Source organism: Chrysemys picta, chromosome 4 (genome assembly GCF_011386835.1).
Source record: "Chrysemys picta bellii isolate R12L10 chromosome 4, ASM1138683v2, whole genome shotgun sequence".
Lineage (NCBI taxonomy): Eukaryota > Metazoa > Chordata > Testudines > Emydidae > Chrysemys > Chrysemys picta.
This window is the reverse complement of record NC_088794.1, coordinates 77,109,788-77,132,121: the sequence shown is the minus strand read 5'-3', so window position 1 is coordinate 77,132,121 and position 22,334 is coordinate 77,109,788. Positions and strand designations below refer to the sequence as shown.

The following is a 22,334-nucleotide window of genomic DNA, read 5'->3' as shown; positions in this document are numbered from 1 at the left end:
CAGTTTTGCTGTCGTAAGTGGTAGTGTAGACATGGCCTCACTTCTATTGATTTCAAGGCTGTCTGAGGCTTTTCAGCCCTAAATTATTGTTGTCACCAACTTTAAATCAGGGCTTCTGGATAGCCTTTAAGAAGTCATATAATTGATAATATTAAAAAAATGGCTGTAGTTAGGCAGCAAGTTCACAGGTGAGGTGAAGGAACTACCCTATCAAAATGAATATTGCAGCTGATCCTTTTGGTAAGAAGGCTAAATCTATACTATATGTTGGTATAGAGTTTGTTTTGTCACACACTGAATGGATGGGTCTAGTAGAATTTGTCTCAATGTGATAGTAACTATCTGGCAGCAGTAGAATTTAAATAAGCTAAACGGATGGATAGCTCAGGGAGTTAATAATAGAATAGAGGGCCCTTCATCTCAATATTACTTGTTCAAATTTGGGCCAGGTCAATAGCACCAGAAGGGTCATTAATCTCATCTGACAGTTATTTGGTGGGCTACTTAAAATGATCCACTCATATGAGGTGATGGTCTCTTAGTTTATTTCTAAGTGTATATCAATAAATATAAAAGCACTTGTGGTCTTAGTCATTCACGTCCTTGTGCCTGTTGCAAGGAGTTTGATTGTTGCCCATTGGTTCAAATGAGAGCTGAGGCTACTGTCAGGATGAGTAAATCATAGAATCATAGGATTGGAAGGGACCTCGAGAGGTCATCTAATCCAGGCCCTTGCACTCATGGCAGGACTAAGTATTAGCTAGACTATCCCCGACAGGTGTTTGATTAACCTGCTCTTCAAAATCTCCAGTGATGTAGATTCCACAACCTCCTCAGGCAATTTATTCCAGTGCTTAACCTCCCTGACAGTTAGGAAGTTTTTTCTAATGTCCAACCTAAACTGCCCTTGCTGCAATTTAAGCCCATTGCTTCTTGTCCTATCCTCAGAGATTAAGGAGAACAATTTTTCTCCCTCCTCCTTGTAACAACCTTTTCTGTACTTGAAAACTGTTATCAGTTCCTTCCTCAGTCTTCTCTTCTCCAGACTAAACAAACCCAGTTTTTTCAAGGTCATGTTTTCTAAAATCATGTTTTCTTTAATCATTTTTCTTACTCTTCTCTGATCTTTCTCCACTTTGTCCATATGTTTCCTGAAATGTGATACCCAGAACTGGACACAATACTCCAGTTTATGCCTAATCAGTGTGGAGTAGAGCAGAAGAATTACTTCTCGTGTCTTGTTTACAACTCTCCTGTTAATTCTCCAAAGAACTTGCAACCCCTATAATCCGCAAACTTTATAAGTGCACTCTCCATGCCATTATCTAAATTATTGATGATAACCTTGAACAGAACCTGAAGCATAACTGATCCCTATGGAACCCCACTTGATATGCTCTTCCAGTTTGACTGTGAACCACTGATAACTACTCTCTGGGAATCGTTTTCCAACCAGTTATGCACCCACCTTATAGTAGCTCTGCCTAGGTTGTATTTCCCTAGTTTATTTATGAGAAGGTCACGTGAGACAGTATCAAAAGTCTTACTAAAGCCAAGATATACCACACCTATCCCTACACCCATCCACAAGGCTTGTTTTCCTCTCAAAGAAAGCTTTTAGAAAGCTATGATTTGACATGATTTGTTCTTGACAAATCCATGCTGACTGTTACTTATCACCTTATCTTCTAGGTGTTTGCAGATTGATTGCTTAATTTTTGCTCCATTATCTTTCTGAATTCTGAAGTTAAACTGCAATTTCCCGGATTGTGCTGATTTCCCTTTTTATAAATTGGCACTATATTTGCCCTTTCCCAGCCCTCTGGAATCTCTCCCATCTTCCATGACTTTTCAAAGATAATCACTAATGGCTCAGATATCTCCTCAGTCAGCTCCTTGAGTATTCTAGGATGCATTTCATCAGGCCCTGGTGACTTGAAGACATCTAATGTGTCTATGTAATTTTTAACTTGTTCTTTCCCTATTTTAGCCTCTGATCCTACTTAATTTTCACTGGCATTAACTATGTTAGATGTCCAATCACAACTAACCTTTTTGATGAAAACTGAAACAAAAAAGTCATTTAGTACTTCTACCATTTCCACATTTTGTTATTGTCTCTCCCCCCCCCCCGCCAATTGAGTAATGGAACTACTCTATCATTGTTCTTCCTCTTGCTTCTAATGTATTTGTAGAATGTTTTCCTGTTACCCTTAATGTCTCTAGCTAGTAATTTCATTGTGTGCCTTGTCCTTTCTAATTCTGTCCCTACATACTTGTGTTATTTGTTTATATTGAGTTTCAGATCATTGAAGATCTCCTGGTTATACCCGGGTCATAGGTGCCGACTCCGTGGGTGGTCCGGGGTGGAGCACCTAGGAAAAAATTGGTGGGTGCTCTGCACCCACCGGCAGCTCCTCGCACCCCCTCCCCGCCCGAGCTCACATCTGCCTCCTCCCTTGAGTGTGCCGCAGCTCACTTCTCCCCCTAGCTCCCAGCGCTTGCTGCCGCGAAACAGCTGTTTCATGGTGGCAAGTGCTGGGAGGGAGGGGGAAGGAGAGGGAACGCGGTGCACTTGGGGAAGAGGTGGGGCCCGGGTGGGAATTTGGGGAAGGAATCCAATAGGGGCAGGGAGGGGATGGAGTTGGGGCAGGGACTTTGGGGAAGGGGTTGGAATGGGGGTGAGGCAGGGGTGGGAGGGCGCAGGGCTGGAGTGGAGTCGGGGTGGGGCCAGGGTGGGGGGGTTGAGCACCCACTGGTGCTCGGAAAAGTTGGCACCTATGATCCGGGTGGTCTCTTGCCATATTTCCTATCTTTCCTACGCAGTGGGAGAGTTTGCTCTTGTACTTTTAATAATGTCTCTTTGAAAAACTGCCAACTCTCTTAAACTATTTTTCCCCTTAGCCTTGCTTCCCATGGGATCTTACCTACCAGATCCCTGAGTTTGCTGAAGTCTGCATTCTTGAAATCCATTATATTTTATTGTTGCTGCTTTTCCTCCTACAATTCCTTAGAATCATGAACTCTACCATTTCATGATTACTTTCACCTAAGCTGCCTTCTACTATCAAATTCTCAACCAGTACCTCCCTGTTTGTCAAAATCAAATCTAGAACAGCCTCTCCTGTAGTAGCTTTCTCCAACTTCTGAAATAAAAAAAAAATGTCTCCAATACATTCCAAGAACTTATTGGATAATCTGTGCCATCATTTATTATTTTCCCAACTGATGTCTGGGAAGTTGAAGTTCCCCATCACCATCAAGTCTTATGCTTTGGATGATTTTGTTAGTTGTTTAAAAAAAACACTAAGTAGTAGTTCTCACTGAGCAGTATTCAGTCTCAAAGCCCCTGAGCATCTGCTCCTTTACTCTCAAGAGCCCAGGATAGAAAATATGCAAAATGCAGATAAAGAATGGACATGTTTGAGGAGGCAGGAAACTTAATATGGAACTTGACTAAATGGTCCCCTCTTATTCATGATACAAGGAAACAATCACTTACTGGACACACAGCAGCAATTACATTCGGGACCCTTTGAGTTCTCCCATCATGGGAGAATGATAAACAGCAGGTATTAACATTAAAGGCTCAGTTAACTGGCATCCAAGAGTCTTAAGAGTGGCTGAAGAGTTTGCTGGACTATTAATGTTGTTTTTTCCATAGGTCTTAGCACACTGCAGAAGTTCTAGTATACTAGAAGAAAACTGATGTTGTGCCGGTACTTAAAAAGGGTAAACAGGATGACCAGATATAGGCCTGTCATTGATCTAACATTTATCCCAGGCAAGATAATAGAGCAGCTGATAAAGAAGTATAATATAATTAATGCAAATCATCATGGATTTATGGAAAATAGTTTGGCAGGATCTAACTTGATATTTCTTTTGATGAGATTACAAGTCTGGATGATAAAGATAACAGTATTGATAATAGTGATGATTTCTGTAAGGTATTTGACTTGTAACCGCACAACACTTTGTTTAAACTAGACGGATACACAATTAAATGGATTCCAAACTGGCTAACTGATATGTCTCAAAATGTAATTGTAAGCCAAGATTAATCATCGAGTGGGTATGTTTCTAGTGGCATCCCACAGAGATCAGTTCTTATCCCTACTTTATTTAACATTTTTATCAATTACCTGGAAGAAAACATACAATTAAACACTGATAAATTTTGCAGATAACCCCAAAAATTGGTGGAGCAATAAATAATGAAGAGGACAGGTCACTCATACAGAGCAAGCTGGATCACTTGGTAAGCTTGGTGCAAGCTAAAAATATGAATTTTAATATAGCTAAATGTAAATTATACATCGAAGAACAAAAATGTGGGTCTTATATACAGGGATGGGAGACTCTATCATGGGAAGCAATGACTTTGAAAAACATATGGGGGTCATGGTGGATAATCAGCTGAACATAAGCTCCTGGTGCAATGCTGTTTCCAAAAGGGCTAATGCAATCCTTGGACGCATAAACTGGGAAATCTTGAGTAGAAGTGGAGGGTTTATTTTGCCTCTGTATTTGTCACTTGTGTGACTGCTGCTGGAATACTGTGTCCAGTTCTGGCATCTGCAATTCAAGAAGGATGTTGACAAATTGGAAAGAATTAAAAGAAGAGCCGTGAGAATGATTAAAGGATTTGAAAACATGCATTATAGTGATTAGTGTCGAATAGCTCAATCTTTTTATTTTTAAAAAGAGAAGGTTAAGGAATGGCTCAACCACAGTTTATACCTACATGGGGAACAAATACTTGATAAGACTCTTCAATCTAGGAGATAAAGTTTACAACATGATCCAATGTCTAGAAGTTGAAGCTAGACAAATCAGTCTGGAAATAAGGCATACTTTTTTAATAGTGAGGTTAATTATCATTGGAACAATTTACTTAGGGTTGTGGTGGAAACCAATATTAGATTTTTCCTAAAAGATATGCTCTAGCTAATATTCGGAGACAGTTCTATTGCCTGTGTTTTCCAGGAGGTCAGACTGGATTATCAAGGTGGTCCCTTCTTGGTATGTATTAAGTCAATGAGAGTTGTTCCATTGACTTCATTGGGCTTTGGATCAGGCCCTGATTTAAAAACAAGTTCCTCTATGCTCCCTGTCCTGCTCATTGCATTTTATGTTGTCCTAAAGTGCACAAAACTCTACAGCTGAGTTGTGCAAGATCATGCCTTATATGTAAATTCTGTAATAGTGAAAAACACCTTTTTATGTTTCCCAAACTTTTGGACAATGGTCCAGAGCCACACTCAGAATTAATGGCTGAAATGCCTCCCAACATACTCAGAGCAAAATGCACCTCAAGTGCTGTACAAGATGCATCACCTAGAAAGACTTATGTTCCAATGGAAAAGCAACACTTCAGAAGATAATTCAGTAGCTACTGTGGAAAGTGACAGAGATAAATAGAGCTGGTGTTGCCATGTGAAACATTAATGTATGGCATTTCACAGCACTTAATATATCCAGATGCCCCTGCTGCCCAACCCGCTCCTCCTCCATATCTCCACTGCCTTTGAACAGAGAGACAACCCTAACAGGGAGCTAACCCACATGCTTTTGAGCAACTTTACAATAAAGAAAGTAACCTCTGAGCTGGACCTTTGTCAAATCCTTTCTGGATATCTGAGGATGTGATGCCCACTGCATCCCACTTTTGTCTCCCATGGTAGGCTTATCCTCAAAGAAATACAACTAGATGGTGAGGCATGACTTTCCTTTCTTAGAGGTCATCAGTCTTTGCTCACACTGTGTATTTCTAAGTACTTTTCCTGTTTTGATCTCTTAAAAGACTTTGTAAGACTTTTCCCACAAGTGAAATTTAAAATGATTGCTCTGTGATTCTCAGATGTGCCTTGAGTCCTTTGTTAATCAATGGCTCCATGATAACCAGTGGTACCTACTGAACTTCAACTAAGTCATCTTGAAAAAGTAAAATTTGTAGGAGTCTCTCTACAATTTTGATGATACTTCTCAAAGGGCCATGAGAAAAATAATAATGAATTACATTTATAATATCACACTTTGTCTCAGAAAGATCCTAAAGTGTTTTACAAACTGTACTCCTGGTCCTGAACTCATTGAATTCTGGAGGTGCAGGATCAAGCCCTACTTACGTACATGAATCACCTCATGCCTCATTGAAATGATGACCTCCTGTATGGTAAACCACAGCAGGTATTTAACAGTACAAAGAAGCATGACACAGCAGTTCAGAAAAGAATAGTGTCACATCCATTAGGAACCACAGGGACTGTTTGTAGGTAGGCAAGATGTCATTACCCAAGTTACAATTTGGCTAGGATTTGGCAAGGTTAAAACTCTGAAGCTTAGAAAAAATTCCATGAGATATTAAATAAGCACATACGGTAAAAACTTTGGTTTTAGGTCCCATTTTTCAATGTATCCCCTATCGCCAGCATTGTTTCAATACTGAGTGGGAAGAATGCTGCCCACTGAGCTGTCATTGCTGCTTCCCAAAGCAAGCAGATGTTCTGGGGGGTCTCCCATCCAGAGGCCATCAAGGCCCAACCCTGTTTAGCTTGTAAAATCTGACAATATTAAAGCTGGAAGTTGTATAGTTTAAATGATGAAACAAGGAACAATATTAGTGCTGGAAATTTAAAATGATGTCTTTAGCATCACTAACCTTTTGGTAGCCTCAGTTTCATTGTTAACACTTGTCTCATACAAGTGAGTACAGCAAATATCCATGTGGACTGCAGGGAAATTTGGGATAGTTGAAGGGTATGAATCCTAGTCCTTCATATAATATAATCTATGACATATTGTATGTATAGGTTTTATAGTATGCCATTCAAGTATAACCTCTTATGGATATACCAGAGAGAAGTCAAGCTTCATTATGTGTTTCTGAAACTTACACTGCAACTGAAATAACATGTTTTGAGAGAGCAAGCACCCAGCACAGATGGCAGTTACTGATACTGCTAGGTGAACTGTTTGCAATGAACAATTTATCTGACAAATTTAGTTCTGTACTATCTTTAGAATCAATCAGCAAACTGATCTCGGTAGCCCCAGATTTATTCACTAGTTATAATTGTACATTAAAATCTCAGCCTGCACATTATCCTTGAATTGGTCACTATGAATATGAATTTTGTTATTTTTAAGTGTGACTGGTCACCTAAATTAAATGATATTTCTATACTTTGTGAAATGACTGCTACCTAGTGCATGTCAATGCAATCCTGTTTGAAAAAGGACTAAATCAACTAGGTCTTTTTTAGTTCACACCAACAGGGTCTACACAGGGCAGTTAGAGTGCTCCATGTTAGAGCACTCTGTAATTGGCACCATCATAGACTGATCTGTGGTGCAGTGTAGACAAACCCTAAGAAAAATGCTAAGGAACAATAGAGTAGTTTGAGGTTATTTCAGACTTTGAAAGTAATTATTATGTGAAGATTGGGAATACACTACATTAAAATACATGTAGCATTTACTATAGTAAAAAATAGCCCATTCTATTACTTTGTTTCCATTTCTCTTTATTCTTCCAACGTTCATTGTCTTTAAAGGAACTAACGAGAGAGAGGGGAGAATCTGAACCAAGCCATGTGTATAATGCAGAGTAGCTTTTGTGCATTTACTTCGTGAAAATTTGAGTCTTTCAATATTGTTTGTATATCCAGTTATAATAGGGTTTGGGTGTACAAAAGAAGATTACACAGTCTAAACAGTTCAGACCTAAATTAGCTGTGTATTTTGAGCTGTCTTATTGAAACTATTTCACTGAATAGGTTGCTTTGTATTTCTGGAGAATTATATATAATGATCTTTCTCTTCCTTCTTCAGCTCAGCATGTCTACGGAAGTTAAATGACTGATAAAGTACCATCTAGAGGAAAAGAAGTAAAAACAGAGCTCTTGGTTATTTGACATAGGAACATAAAAGATATTTTTTTTGTACTGGATCAGTTTTAGAAAGTTGGTCAAGTACAATGTCTTACCTCCATTATTGCTTATCTCTGATGCTTATGAGGATGGCAGAAATCTTCATAGTCAATTTTGCAGTACTGCCCATAGATAAAAGTTCAGTGATCTTTTTATGCCTTGAAGCAAGAAACATTTTTGCCCTTAGCATAGCATTCATAACTACAAGTTTCTACGGATATTATTCTGAAAATTGTTACAATATTGTAGAGAGTGGTCTTCATTATAAAAAAATATAGTATCAGGAATACAATTCATTTTTAAATTCTATACGGTGGTTCAACGATGATATAGAAAGTTCATCATTTTCTATTAAATTCTGTAAGACTTTTCTATAAAAGCATTTAGCACTTTTAGTCTCCAATGGAATCAAGATGTACATACATGCATGAAAATGAAAAATAATAATCCAAAATATAGAAAATTTGTATTTATTATAAGGAAAGGATTGGACCAAGATTCAGATTAAGTTGTGGTCAATAATGTTAGTTCTTTCCAGAACAGTTGATAAAGCCTTAATATGTACCACCTATTACAGTGATACTCAATTAGATCTGCCCATGGGCCAATTTGAGAACTTTATGACAAGAGAGACTATTTGCACAGAAAGCTGACAAAATAAAGAAACAAAACCTTCATCTGACAATAAATAAAGACCTTGATCACAACATAAGTATTAGTGTTTCTATCTTTTAACAATGTTTATAAATCAACATTATTACCTGTCTTTGTGGCAGTCTCTAATGGGAGAGGTGACCAATGATGTCTGGCAAGTTTTGTGAAGAGTGGTTTGTAGGAAGTCAGGACAAGGTGCATGCACTGGTGGAGATACTCATCTATCAGATGATTGCAGTGTTGGGTTTTTTAATGTTCATGGTAGAAAACCCAGATTCGCTGAGGTACATTGATCTGAATATCATTAAAAGATAGATGGCTAGATTCTGGGTATTCTGAAGTTGGTCAGGATAATGAGTCCAGAAATCACAGTCTCACTTCTCTGAATTCTGTCTTCAAGACCGCTCAGCTCTGGAGCCTTACAGCGTCTAATTGAAAGGCACCTTCATCAATTGAATCAAGAATGTTCTTTGCTTCAGAAGGGCATGGTCCACTGGCAGAGACAACAAATAGATCATGAACAAATAAAAGCAAATCCTTTGGAATTTGAAAATTCTTAATTCACATTTTAAAAATTTCAGTCAGCTTGTTTAGAAATTCTTACCTCATTTTCCTCTAAATTTCATCATAGCAACAACACACCATGTGGGAAAGTGCAACAAGTCTGTGTGAAAGATTTCAAGATTCCTCAAAGGCACAAACTTTTTTGAACAGACCCAACACTGCTTGCTCGGCCTTGGAGCTACAAGTTGAGGGAATTCAAGTGATCAGGAATATCATACAGAGAAGCTACCAGTGACGTAAAGGGGACATCCATTCATAAATTCCAGGAACTCACAAGCTTGTTGGGCTTGTGGTTTGAAAGAAATGTTGTTTCTTTTTGAGCCTCACAAAACCTCTCTAACACACATCCCCTACTTAACCAGTGAATATCATTGGGCTGCAACAGATCACTGTATTTGGCTGAAATGTCTTGTAAAAGAGTTTTTAAAAGACGATGATCGTTATGTAGTTCACTAATCTCATCACAATACTATTTGTTTTTTTTTTCAAACCCCCAGACTACTTACCGCACAGGACAGTCCACTGCATCATTCACTAAAGTGTATTTAATGAAGGGTAAGTCCCTGCCAAACATGAAGCAAAGCCTTCTCATTCCCTGTCATGGAGGGGCCTCTGTCTGTAACAAGTAAGGTTACTTTCTGCAGATCTAAACCATTTTTTTCAAAAAAAGCCTTTTACCCTTTCCAAAATGATCTCTCCTGTAGTGTAGGTTTCTAATTCTACTAAGCATAAAAATTCTTCCTTGAAAATTTTACCATCATAAAAATTTTACAAACAGCGATAACTGGGCAGTGTCACTTTAATTGCTTGATTTGCCCATAGAAAGAGACATGTATTTGGTGTGGTTTTTTAATTGGAAAGCAGTGCTGACAAACAATCCTCGTAAATTACCTCCAGTCTTCATACTGCCATGGAATCAGACAGGGGAACTTGCTGCACACAGTTCACAATGTAGTCTTTATTATCTCCAGCAAAAACTCCTCCAGCTTTTCCAACATGCACTCCTTCACAAGCTCGGCATTCAGGAAAGGCTTTTTCTTTTTAGCTGGTACCAACATCATCTGAAGAGAAGCAACTGTTGCTTTTTCCTGTACAGTTGCTGATGTTATGACAATGAAATTTGAAGTGTGATACGAAGACTTCAGATTTTCAATTTTGTCACATCTTGCAACACTGCCAGCAGGATAGGCCACACTGAAGTTACTGTGCTTTGATTCAAAGTGGTTCCTCACATCGATGACCTTACAGATGGATACAGTGGTTTGGCATGTGAAACACAAAGGCTTTGTGTTTAAAAGAGGTAGCATGATAAAAAGAGAATCCACTGTTCAGTTTGGTTAAATACTCTGTTTTTCTGTTGACTTTGCAATGTTTACTCCCACTCTCATTCATTTTTGTCTCCATTTCCAACACTAATGAAAAAATGGGCAGTGTCCTAGCTCAGTCATAGCCGATGCTATCGCAAGAACTTAAGATCCAGTAAGCAGTGCTTAATTTGTGCCTGGGTTTGGTGGGGCTGAGCCCCCACATCCCTAACCTTGGCAGTTCATAACCCCCAGCATCTCTGGGCTCCCAGCCAGCAGCCTCCACTCTCTGGCCGCCCAGCTCTGAAGGCAGTGCCGACACCAGCAGTAGTGCAGAAGTAAGGGTATCAATACATCATACAATGCAACCCTTACCTCTACGCAGCTGCCGCTGGCAACACTACCTTCAGAGCAGGGTCCCTGGACAGCAGCCTCTGCTCTCTGGCTACTCAGCAGTGCTTAATTTGTGCCAGGGATTGCCAGGGTTGAGCCCCGGCACCTTTCATTACAAATTAAGCAGTGCCAGTAAGTTACTTACTAAGGAAGTCATAGGCAAATGATAGGCAGTGCATCACTTCATGAATTTAATTTTAAACATTTTTTTCCAAAGGTGAGCCAGAGGGCTACACTGAAAGCCTTGGAGGGCCACATTTGGCCCATGGGCCACCAATTGAGTATCAATGATCTATTACAACGACTCTTGGGTTTCTAATAGTTCTCATTATAGTAAGAAAAGTGAATGGAAAGCTTTTCTGTCAATAAATTACTTTCCAAAGGAAACTAGTTGAAGTAGGAATCCTTCATACAGAATGAAGAAAAAAATATATATATTAACCCAAAGGGCCCAGTGCTAATATTTCAATTAATTTGTATGCAATAGGTTTTTAAGAACTTTAAAATAGTATCTTATCTGGACAGTAAAAAGGCAGGCTTGTTCCATCAACTGTTGTAATGAGGATCCATGACAAAGGATAAGACATTAACAGTGCAGTGACAGGATATACAAGCACTGCACCAGTAAGGAAATGGTTAAGCAGCCCCATCCTGCCACACCTGGATATTTTTACTTTATCCTTTGGGAAAGAAGGGATTGGTAGGACAGGGCCGGCTCTAGGCACCAGCAAAGCAAGCACGTGCTTGGGGCAGCACATTTTTGCAGGGGAGCAGCGCCTGCACCTTGTGGCTGGGCCGGGTAGGCGCCGAGCGGGGGACACTCGGGCTGGGGGCCACTCCACGGGGCACACGGAGCCACCTGAGGGTGGCCGCCCCCCAACACGGCGGCCGGGGCTTAGCAAAGCAGGGACTGCGGCAGGGTGGCCAGAAGCAGCAGCATCAGCAGGGCCATAGAGGGCAGGGCACTGCCATGTGGGGCCAGCATCCCAGTCTCTGGGGCTCTGTTCCCTCTGGGGCTGCCCAGACGGGGTTCCTCAGCCCCCTGCCGGGGCAGTCCCTGACTCTGTCCTCCCGGGTCCTGGCTGGTCCTGGAGGCGGGAGCCCTGGCTTGAGGGACCCTGGGCTGAGGCACAGCCGAGGAGGAGCCCCGCTGCTTACCCTGACCCTGCCAGCGCCAGACCGGTTGTAGGCAAGGGGGGAGCGGGCGGAGTCAGCACTGGTGTGGGGAGCCCAGGGCTGAGGCAGCAGGGTGTGTGTGTGGGTATTAGTGCCTACCGCTGGGCCCTGGATCAGAACCCATATTTTCTGCAGCTTGCCTGATGGGTTCCCTTAACAACCTCTAGGAGGTGCAGAAAGCCTATCTCTGGTACGGGGAAGCTAGGTGAAAGGAGGCTTTGGAGACAAGAGTCAAGCCCCTGAGACTTTCACCCAGGGGAGGGCTGAAGGGTCGCACCTAATCAATAGCATTATGCAATTTCTGGATTGTTTATATATGTCCAAAGGGGTGGACATAAATGTGTGACTTGAATGGAGGGCCAAGTCATGAGGGGGCAGACTACTAGAGTCAAAATGCCTGTCAATAAGTGGTGCCAGCAAAGATAAGAGCTTACTATGTCCCATACCTGACCAGAAGGGGGCACTTTCAGTGAGTGCCCTTCACAAATATATATTTCTCAACACATATTTCTCAAGACATTCTTTGTGTCTCAAAGAAACATATCGTTATTGGTCAGTGTTATCACAGAGAAGAAACTCAGCAGTTATGGAGACCTGGGTTCATTTCCTTCACAGAATTAACTGGAGTTTGGACCTGCAAACCCCATGTGGATTTATGTGGCTGGCTGGCTTATTAACCTTGTCATTGCCCCTGAGAGAGCAGGACTGCAGGTGCCGAATTAAACTCAGACTTGCTGAGATGATCACAGTGAAATGCAGTACGAAAGAAAATGGACAAAGGCCAAGACCAACCTTGGGGGGAACCTATGTCTCCAAACTGGCTCCCCACTTCTGCCACAGTTGGCACCTCTGACCCCCTTGTGGCCTTCTTGAGCCCCCATTCAGGTAGTGGGCCTCTACTCATCACTTTTCTCAATGTTCTTTTTTCAGAGTTCTTCTCCCGCCACACCAGGATTTTAGGCTGCAATTCACTGTGATTGTCGTTTAGTTCAGCACTGACAGTTCTATTCTCTCAGGGACAGTGACAAGGTTAATCAGCCAGCAGCTTCATAACACAAAGTATTTATTTAGAACAAAAGTATTACAGAGGAAACAAATCATAAAACAATAAACAGCTTACTGCACAAGTTTACCTGGTAATACCTCTCTACAATTTAGTACATGTGGTGGGTCTCAGATCTTTAAAGTTTCTTCTTCACCTCTTGGTCATAGTGTCATATCAGTTCTTGGGTCGCGTAGTCAGAGTAACCGCTCCTCAATAACAGGCTGGCACTTTATACAGTTTTCTTCTTTGTTTGGATGGCCTTCTTTAATCAGGTCAAAGTAGTGTATACAATTTCTCCCCGGGGGGTAAAGCTCCTCTCCAGACTTGTCTGTCTGCCTAGGGATTTGCATTAATTATTCCCAGTGATTGATTTAGGTCCCCCTCTCCAACCTGGTACAGTGATTTTTAGTTCCTATAGCCTCCTTCCCACCCTCCATCCCGTATAACAAGTACAAGATACACATAACAGTTATGAAGCTGAGACATTGTTTTTTGAATGTTCTGTGATTCCATTGCTCAGTCCATAGGTTGATAGTCTTCCATAATATATTCATGCTTATGTGACATCACCCTTGCATTGCTAGTCCTATTTCCAAAAAGAAATTAACCCTTCACAGCCACAGGTAACAGTACAAGGAGGGAGGCAAAATTGAGTCCCACTTTTTTTTATTAAAATAAATAAGAACTTTCCCAGTTCTTAGAGCTTCCTGTTTTCGCCAATGGAGTCATGCTGCCATGGTTTCACCTATTGTCACTTCACCCAAATCCCTTCTTAGAAGACGGAGGTTTTCAGAGAATAGATCACAGACATCAAAGTTCATCTTGATTCAATCACTGTTAACTTTGTTGTGGAATACCTGCAGGGGCTGAAGGAAGGATGATGCCTGGAGAAAGTTTGCCCTCTTTTCCCTTTTTTGTTTAATATTTGAAACTATTGTGAAATGCTCGTAATCTCTGGCCTCATTGAAGACATTGGCATCATGAAGTCATATTCATGTTTTGCTAAAACTAACGGTACATATTTATTTTCATAATTTGCAGGGGCATCCTTTGAGTTCACACATACATGACTGTGTGTTAAAAAGACTGTAACACATCGGGTACCCGATTATCACTTGCTCCTACATATTTCCTTAGCATATGCATATTTCACATTTACATTAGCACATTGCTTCTCGTTTTGCCCCAGCTTGATTGACATTCAGCATACTAAATTACCTCCGTTCTTGAATATCTTTAACTGATTATAGCCTTGAGACACCCTCTGATAAATGGCTGTGTTCTAATTTTCAGAAGCAAACATTCTGATAATCAAAGGAACCTTCTGTTTATACTCTTCTTGTTCGGCAGCATCACTAAACTGCTTTTAAATTAGGCTGGGAGCGTTTAAAATTTATAGGCTTATAAATACTATTATCTAGTTTCATGTTTGAAGTTACAAATCCTTTTTATTCCATGTCACTTATTTTGTTTTAAATTTACCCAAATTTACATATCCTCTGATAGGCCTCTATTCCAAAACAATCATGGTTTGCGGAAATCCCTTATACACACACACACACACACACACACACACACTTCTGAAGGAGACCTAATTAGGACAGTCAGAGTCAGCTAGCAAACTGCTATATGAGTCATAAACCACTTTTCTCTAGATGAGGTGATAAGAAGACCATATAAAATAATAGATTGGTATGTTCTCTAAAGGTTTTTAAATATGTCAACCTCCTAGCTCTGAGAGTCAGACTAGGTTTTAGGGACATACTTGGTAAATTAGCTTGGAATGTTATTGGAGACACAAACGATTCTAGCATACAACTATTTCAGTGATTAGAATTAGCCAAAAATCAAAGGTGTCTAAATATGAAAGTAGGCTGTCTCCTTTTTATTGGTTAAGGCAGGGAATGTGGTGCCAGGAGTCCTGGGTTCTAGTCTTTGCTTAGAAGTGAATGGGATGAAATAGACCATTCTGTTTACTCCATTCTAGGTAGTGTTGTTGTCGTTACTGTATAGCCCAATTGTAAGTGAACACTGCAGTTGGAATGTTGTACCATTTCTGCCCTTTACGCTTTAAATAAGAACAAATAATGGATCTGGCTGGAAACTGGAATACCCATTGTGCAACAATTCAATTAAAAAAAATGTTCCTAAACAGAATGAAAAATAAAATTTTGAAATTTCCTGTGGAACAGGAATTCCAAAATTTTGTTTTGAAAAAGTAAAATTATTTGCTTCATCCCTTAAAAAAATATTTCTGAGACCCTTTGACCTGCCCCAAACCTTGTCAGCCTGCCAGATAAGGAGCTGAGCACTTTGCTGGGAAGCCAGGAGCTTGGAAACTCAGAAAGCTCCAGCTCTGGGATAATCTTCCTGGCAAGCTGACCTGGAAGACTGGGGACTCTAGTTTGCTGGGTAGCCATGAGTTTGGGAGCTTGGGATCCAGGCCTCCCAGGCAGCTCACCTGGGAGCATAGGCTGCTGAGGACCCAGGAGCTGGCTACCAGGCTCTCAGATGCCTGTCAGCGCATCAGGCAAGCTGCAGAGAATATGGGTGAGCAAGCTGGCAGGAAATCAGGTAGGTTTCAGATGGAAACCTGCCTGATTTCCACTGGAGTATTGTCAAAATTGACACATTATCACAGAACATTTCAATTTTGAATAATCTGCATTTTCCGACAGAAAAATGTGTTGTTGGAAATTTCCAACCAGCTCTAATAAATAGCATAAAACTGAAGCCAGATGTGGTTTGTATCCGCCCCTCACCTTTCAGGTCTTCTGCTTAGAGCTGTAATAAGACAAACATAAAGATAAATTATAACACCTTCAGCCTCACCTGGAAATGAAGAGCAGCATAAAGGAAAACAGATTCTCTTTGGTCTTTCCGTCTTTCCCTGTAAGCTTGAACAATGAGATACTAAGTTAAAGACAGGCAGATTACACAAAGGAATCTAATGGCTAAAAACATATCAATCTTGTGAGATTAATGAAACTGGTAGCACTGAAATTTTACCTCTGCAGATTGCAGCACAAAGAATACTCCAAATTCCAAGTCCAATCTGACCTCGGCCAATGGGCAGTAAACATGGTAGGTCTTAAATTTTGCTACTTTCAAAGCATATGCACAATTGTCACATTACCCTATGCCCCTGTCATAGTGTCTGAAGGTTTAATGTTCAGGTCAGCTAACCTTTGGCACTTTACACATCACCTTCCATCTGTGGATTGCAAAGTAATCTACATACATTAAAAAGCTGAGCCTCACAATAACTCTGTGGGGTTCTGTAGCTCAGCTACTAGAGCTTTGCAAAACATGGTGGTTTCACTAACCAGAGATTTGTGCAGACATTTGTTCAGTTTAAACCAGGTATTTCACATGATTTCAATGCCACATTCATATGAACCCTTATTGAATCTTTAGACAATCCTGGTCTGAGTTATTAGTTTGTAGCACAAATGACATGATTTGGAGGTTTCATTGAGTTGTACTGGGAGTTGTGCTGGGTGATTTAACCTGTATGATTCTATGATTAAATTGAGACACAGAGAAGTTATGTGAGTTCCCCAAGGTCACACAACGAGTGAATGCCAGATTCAGGATTACAGCCCCGGTGATCTGTCTCCGACAACACAGCCCCTGAGAGAACTATCAAAGAAAAGAATTCTCAATAGACTCATAGACTTTAAGGTCAGACGGGACCATTGTGATCATCTAGTCTGATCTCACCCAGTGCTGAAATAGAACCCTAACTTCGGACTGAGTTACTGGAGTCCTGGAATCATGGTTTTAAAACTTCAAGTTACAGAGAATTCACCATTTACACTAGTTTAAACCAACCAAGGTCAATAATAAAAATGTTAAACAAGATTGGTCCCAAAACTGATCCCTGAGGAACTCCACTAGTAACCTCCCTCCAACCCGATAGTTCACCTTTCAGTATGACCCATTGTAGTCACCCCTTTAACCAATTCCTTATCCACCTTTCAATTCTCATATTAATCCCCATCTTCTCCAATTTAATGAATAATTTCCCATGTGAAACTAGTGCTTTACTGAAATCCAGGTAGATTAGATCTACTGCATTTCCTTTGTCTAAAAAATCATTTATCTTCTCAAAGGAGGAGATCAGGTTGGTCTGGCATGATATACTTTGTGTAAAACCATGTTGTATTTTATCCCAATTACTGTTCACCTCTATGTCCTTAATTCTTTCTCTTTCAAAATTTGTTCCAAGACCTTGCATACAGTTGAGGTCAAATTAACAGGCCTATAGCTTCCTATTTCATTTTTCCCCATTCTTAAATATAGGAACTATATTAGCAATTCTCCAGTCATAGGGTACAACCCTGGAGTTTCAAATTTATTAAAAATCCTTGCTATTGGGCTTGCAATTTCATGTGCCAGTTTCTTTAATATTCTAGGATGGAGATTATCTGGGCCCCCTGATTTAGTCCCATTAAGCTGTTTCAATTTGACTTCCACCTTGGATGTGGTAGTTTCTACCTTTATATCCTCAGTGCCATTAGCCACCCTGCCACTACCCTTAAATTCTTCATTAGCCTAATTAAAATCCGAGGCAAAGTATTTATTTAGGTGTTGGGCCATGCCTAGATAATCCTTTATCTCTACCCCTTGCACAGTGTTTAGAGGTCCTACTTCTTCTATAGCCATATAAATAGGAAGAAAACGAGGAAAGAACCTTTTATTATTGGTTTTAATTCTCTTTGCAAGGTCCAACTGTGCTTGGCTTTTGGCAGTTCTCACTTTATCCCTACACTTTCTGACCTCCAAGAGGTAGCTTTCCTTGCTGATCCTTCCCATCTTCCATTCCTTGTAAGCATTCTGCTTTCTTTCATCGCCTGTTTAAGATGCTTGATCATCCAACTTCGTTTGCAACCCTTCCCTATGATATTTTTCCCCTTGCTTGGGATGCGGGCTTCAGATAATTTCTGCAACTGTGACTTAAAGTAATTCCAAGCATCCTCCACATTCAGATCCTTGAGTTCTTTGGTTCAGTCCACGTCCTTAAGTAATTCCCGTAATTTTTTAAAGTTAGCTCTTTTGAAATCAAAGACCCTTGTTGCAGATCTATTTTTATTTATCCTTTCATTTAGTTTCGACTGAATTAGCTCATGATCACTTGAACCAAGGTTGTCTTCTACAACCAGTTCTTTTATGAGGTCTTCACTGCTCACCAATACCAAATATAAAATGGCATTACCTCTTGTTGGTTCAGCAACTATTTGGTGAATAAATCTGTCAGCCATCACATCCAGGAAAATCTGGCACCTACTATTGTGAGTAGCACTTGTCTTCCAATCTATATCTGGGAAGTTAAAGTCTCCCATAATCACACAATTCCCTGTAGCATTTATTTAATTAAAAAAAAATTGCAGAGGTCTCTATCCATATCCAATTTGGATGCTGGTGGTCTGTAACATGCCTCAAGCACTATATCGGGAACAGGGCCAGCTCCAGGCACCAGCCAACCAAGCACGTGCTTGGAGCGGCACCTTGGGGCAGGGCGGCGCTCGAGTTTTTATTTTATTTTTATTTTATTTTTTTGATTTGGCGGTGTGGCGCTTGGTGGGGCGGGGGCTTCGGGCGGTGCTCAGGGGGCGGGGCTTCGGGTGGCGCGGTGCTAAGAGGGGGCGGCGGGGCTTTGGGCGGCGTGGTGCTCGGAGGTGGGGTGGGAGCTTCGGGCGGCGCGGTGCTTGGAGGGGCGGGGCTTCAGGGGGCGTAGTGTTCGGGGGGCGGGGTCTTGGGAGGGCAGGGGCTGGCGCGGTGCGGCGCTCGGAGGGGGGGCGGGGGCTTCGGGCGGCACGACGCTTGGAGGGGGTGGGGCTTCGGGTGGCGTAGTGCTGGGGAGCGGGGATTTCGGCGGCGCTCGTTGGGGGGGGGGGTACGGCGGGGCAGCGCTCTTCTTTTTTGCCTGGGGCAGCAAAAAAGTTAGAGCCGGCCCTGATCGGGAACCTCTAGTAGCTTTCTTCCCCAAAGTGATTTTGGCCCAAACAGACTCTGTTTTATCCATTCCATCACTTCTAATTTCATTACTGTCTACCTCATCATTTAAATACCATGATACTCCACCACCTTTGCCTTTATTTCTGTCTTTCCTGAACAGCACATACCCTTCAGTACCTGTACTCTAGTCATGACTACTACTCCACCATGTGTCTGTTATCTCTTTAATATTTAGTTTCACTTACTGCACCAGTAGTGCTAGTTCTTCGATTGTTAGTTCTTTGCATATGTGTACAAACATCTTACCTATTGCTGCTTGGCTTTGTTCAAATTCTTTGCCTGATTCAGTAAAGTCATTCTACTGCCGGTATTGCCTATCTGACTGGTATCAACACTATCCTTCCTCTTAATGTCCATTCTTCATTGCTGTATACATTCTTATTTGATTTCCTCCCTCTCAGTGTTAAAATTAGGCATGGAGATTATATGAGCCTCTCCCAACAGTCTCTTCTGAGTTCCTAGTTTAAAGCTCTTTTAATGAGTTGTTCCAACCTCCATCCCAGAAGTCTATTTCCCTCCCTACTCAGGTGGAGTCCATCTCATGAAACTGTCCTCTGTCCATGAATGCCTCCCAGTAGCCAAAACTTTCCTTATATCACCACTAAAACTTTCCTTATAGCACCACTGCCTGAGCTATCTATTGATCATCATAATCTTGTCTCACCTTTGTTCTCCTCCTCTAGGGAACCTGAACCTCCATTTCCTTAAGCATCTTCCCCAACCTGACATAGTCTCCCTTGATATATTTCGGTGAGAATCTAGCTGTGTCATTTGTTCCCACATGGAGGACAAACAGTGGGTTCTTTCCTGCTCCCATTAGGATCCTCTTCAGCCTCAGGTCCACATCCTGTATTTTAGTTCCCAGCAGACCACACACCTTTTTGTTCTCCAGATCAGCTCTGGTGACAAGCCTATCTGTTGTTCTTAGTAGGGAGTCCCTAGTCACATAGACCAGCTTTTTCCAGTGATGGTGTATTCCATATTTTCTTTCTTCTGTTCTTTCTGGCTGTCAGTTCTCATGTCTTTTATTCTCCTTTACAATTTTCTGCAAGTCATTCTGTACCCTCCTGAGCTTTGAACTATGCGTATTTCCATTGGCTCTTCCCCTCTTCTTACAGAACTAGCTGCTCTTCTCTTCTTCCTTGTCCTCCCTCCTTCATTTGCAGACTTTCTTCATTATCCAACAAAGTAAACCTGTTCCTGAGCATTATTTCTTCTTCACTGGCTTCTCTTTTCCTCTGTCTGGTTCTTGTAGTCACATGCTTCCAACACTGACCACTTTCCTCACCCAGCAGTCTCCAGTCCCTGAGTTCTACAGTCCAGCTTGCACCTGCAAGAAGTCTTGACTTTTTCCCTTCAGCCTCCTCTTGCCTTTGCTCCATCATCTGCTTGAAACCCCTTTGAAACTCCACCATAGTTTCTACCTGCATCTTCAAGTCTCAGACCTTCTCTTCCATCAGCTCTATCAGGTAACACTCCTAACAAATGAAGCTCTTTTCAGGTACCCACTCTAGCATTATGTACAGTTTACAGCTTCCACATCCTGTCATATTCATTGTCTCTTCCATGGCTTTGGTCACTACCACTACTGCCTCTGTACCTGTCACAGCCTTCCTGCCTGAATTCCTGACAAGGGAGAAAAACAAAACCCACAACAGACCCAAACAAACACCGAAAGAAAACCAGAACACACACACCCCTGCAAGTCCCACTCAAACGCCCCTGTTCACTGCTCTGTTTGCTGCTCCTCTGCCACTGGCTGACTGTTTGGATGCCTTTATAGTTCCCCTAATCAGGCAAGCCCCACGTCCTAATCAGGGCTCTGTTTCTATCACAGTACACTGCCCCTACCTCCCTCTACAAACTGAACAAGGCGAGAAAAAAAGCCACCGACAAAAAACAGACCCACACAACACCCACAAAAATAGACTATGCATCCTATCTTGATCCATCTGCCCACACCAAGTTGAAGGCTCCTTCTGGCACATTGAGTTATATTTAGGGAAGCAAAATTCTCAGAGAGTAATGTCCCTGGGCTCCACACATTTAATAATACATTGCATGCATCCACCACACTTCTTTTTCTTCCAAAGATCTCAGAGTGTTTTACAAAGCTGGGTGAGCCCATTTTTACTGACAGTGGTAGTGTAACTAAAGCACAGAAATAAAGTGACTCGCACAAGGTCACAGAGCAAGTTAGTGATTGAGTTGGAACAGAACCCAGGATCCCTGGTTCCCAAACATGTGTGTAATCCAGTAGGTTATGCCTTGCAGCAAGGCTTCAATATAAAGAAAGGATTCAGCACATGCCTTTCAAGGATATAATTCAAAGCACACAATAGTATGGAACTACTGAATACAGAATTACAGAGATGGAGGGGAGGAAAATTATTGGGTCTTCTAGTCTGTCTTTCAGCAAGTACAGGATTGTTTCCGGTGCATTTGACAGTGCTTTGCTCAGTCTGCCTTTAACTGTTGATCTTCTCAAATGGCAAACAAATGAAATGATCAAAACGTGGGTCTCATATTTGTGGTGTACTCGCATCCCACCAACGCAGTCCTTTTTAACACTGAATTTCAATACCACTCAGGATACCTTAGCATTCCCCTTTTCAAACCCAAACCACTATCCACACTGGCTGGAATGAGTATATTCAGCTGATAAACTAAAACCCCACATACCTCACACCAGGAATTGGAAGTGGCTGCTAGCTTTGCTGCATGTTGTCATGTGGTGGTGGTGTTGTTGACAGATGACACCTTCTATTACATCCTTTGAGTCCAGCTTCTATCCCTTGCCGCTAAAAACAATAGCAACAAAACAACAAGCAACCCCCCCACCCCACCTGCCCCACAAAAAAACTCACTAATTCTGATTTACTGGTATCAGCCACGAACACAGTTTGAGAAATAATTCTGTCTCTTTCTTTCTAAAGACCTTTACATGTATTTACATCTTCAATGATACCCAAGGTCAGATGACTCTCTGCAGGCTGCTCCTTGACAGTCTTTTTTTCCAGCAATTTTGACAGCTGAGTGGAGAGCAGAGATGCTTAGCCCTCACAACTGTAATTTGAAGTGTTAATTGGGAAACACCTCGGTGACCTTGGGATCCCTTGTCTCCCACAATTTGTGACAGTATGGCCCAAAGCAATCCCCGTGGAAGCAGATTAGAGGGTAGAGTGGGGAAAAAGCAATGGAGCACTTAACAATATGCTCATCTTTTACTAGCAGTTTGACTTA

At 41.5% G+C, this 22,334-nt stretch overlaps 1 long non-coding RNA gene across 1 annotated transcript; it reads right to left on the bottom strand.

Annotated features, from left to right (window-relative positions):
* Positions 1-4,827: 4,827 nt before the first annotated feature.
* LOC101932024 (uncharacterized) lies at positions 4,828-21,997 on the bottom strand. Its single transcript, XR_010600598.1, has 5 exons — positions 21,774-21,997; positions 15,903-15,967; positions 8,696-9,081; positions 7,991-8,092; positions 4,828-7,878 (listed from the first exon to the last, which is right to left on the bottom strand). It is a non-coding gene; the product is annotated as an uncharacterized LOC101932024 (long non-coding RNA).
* Positions 21,998-22,334: the final 337 nt, after the last annotated feature.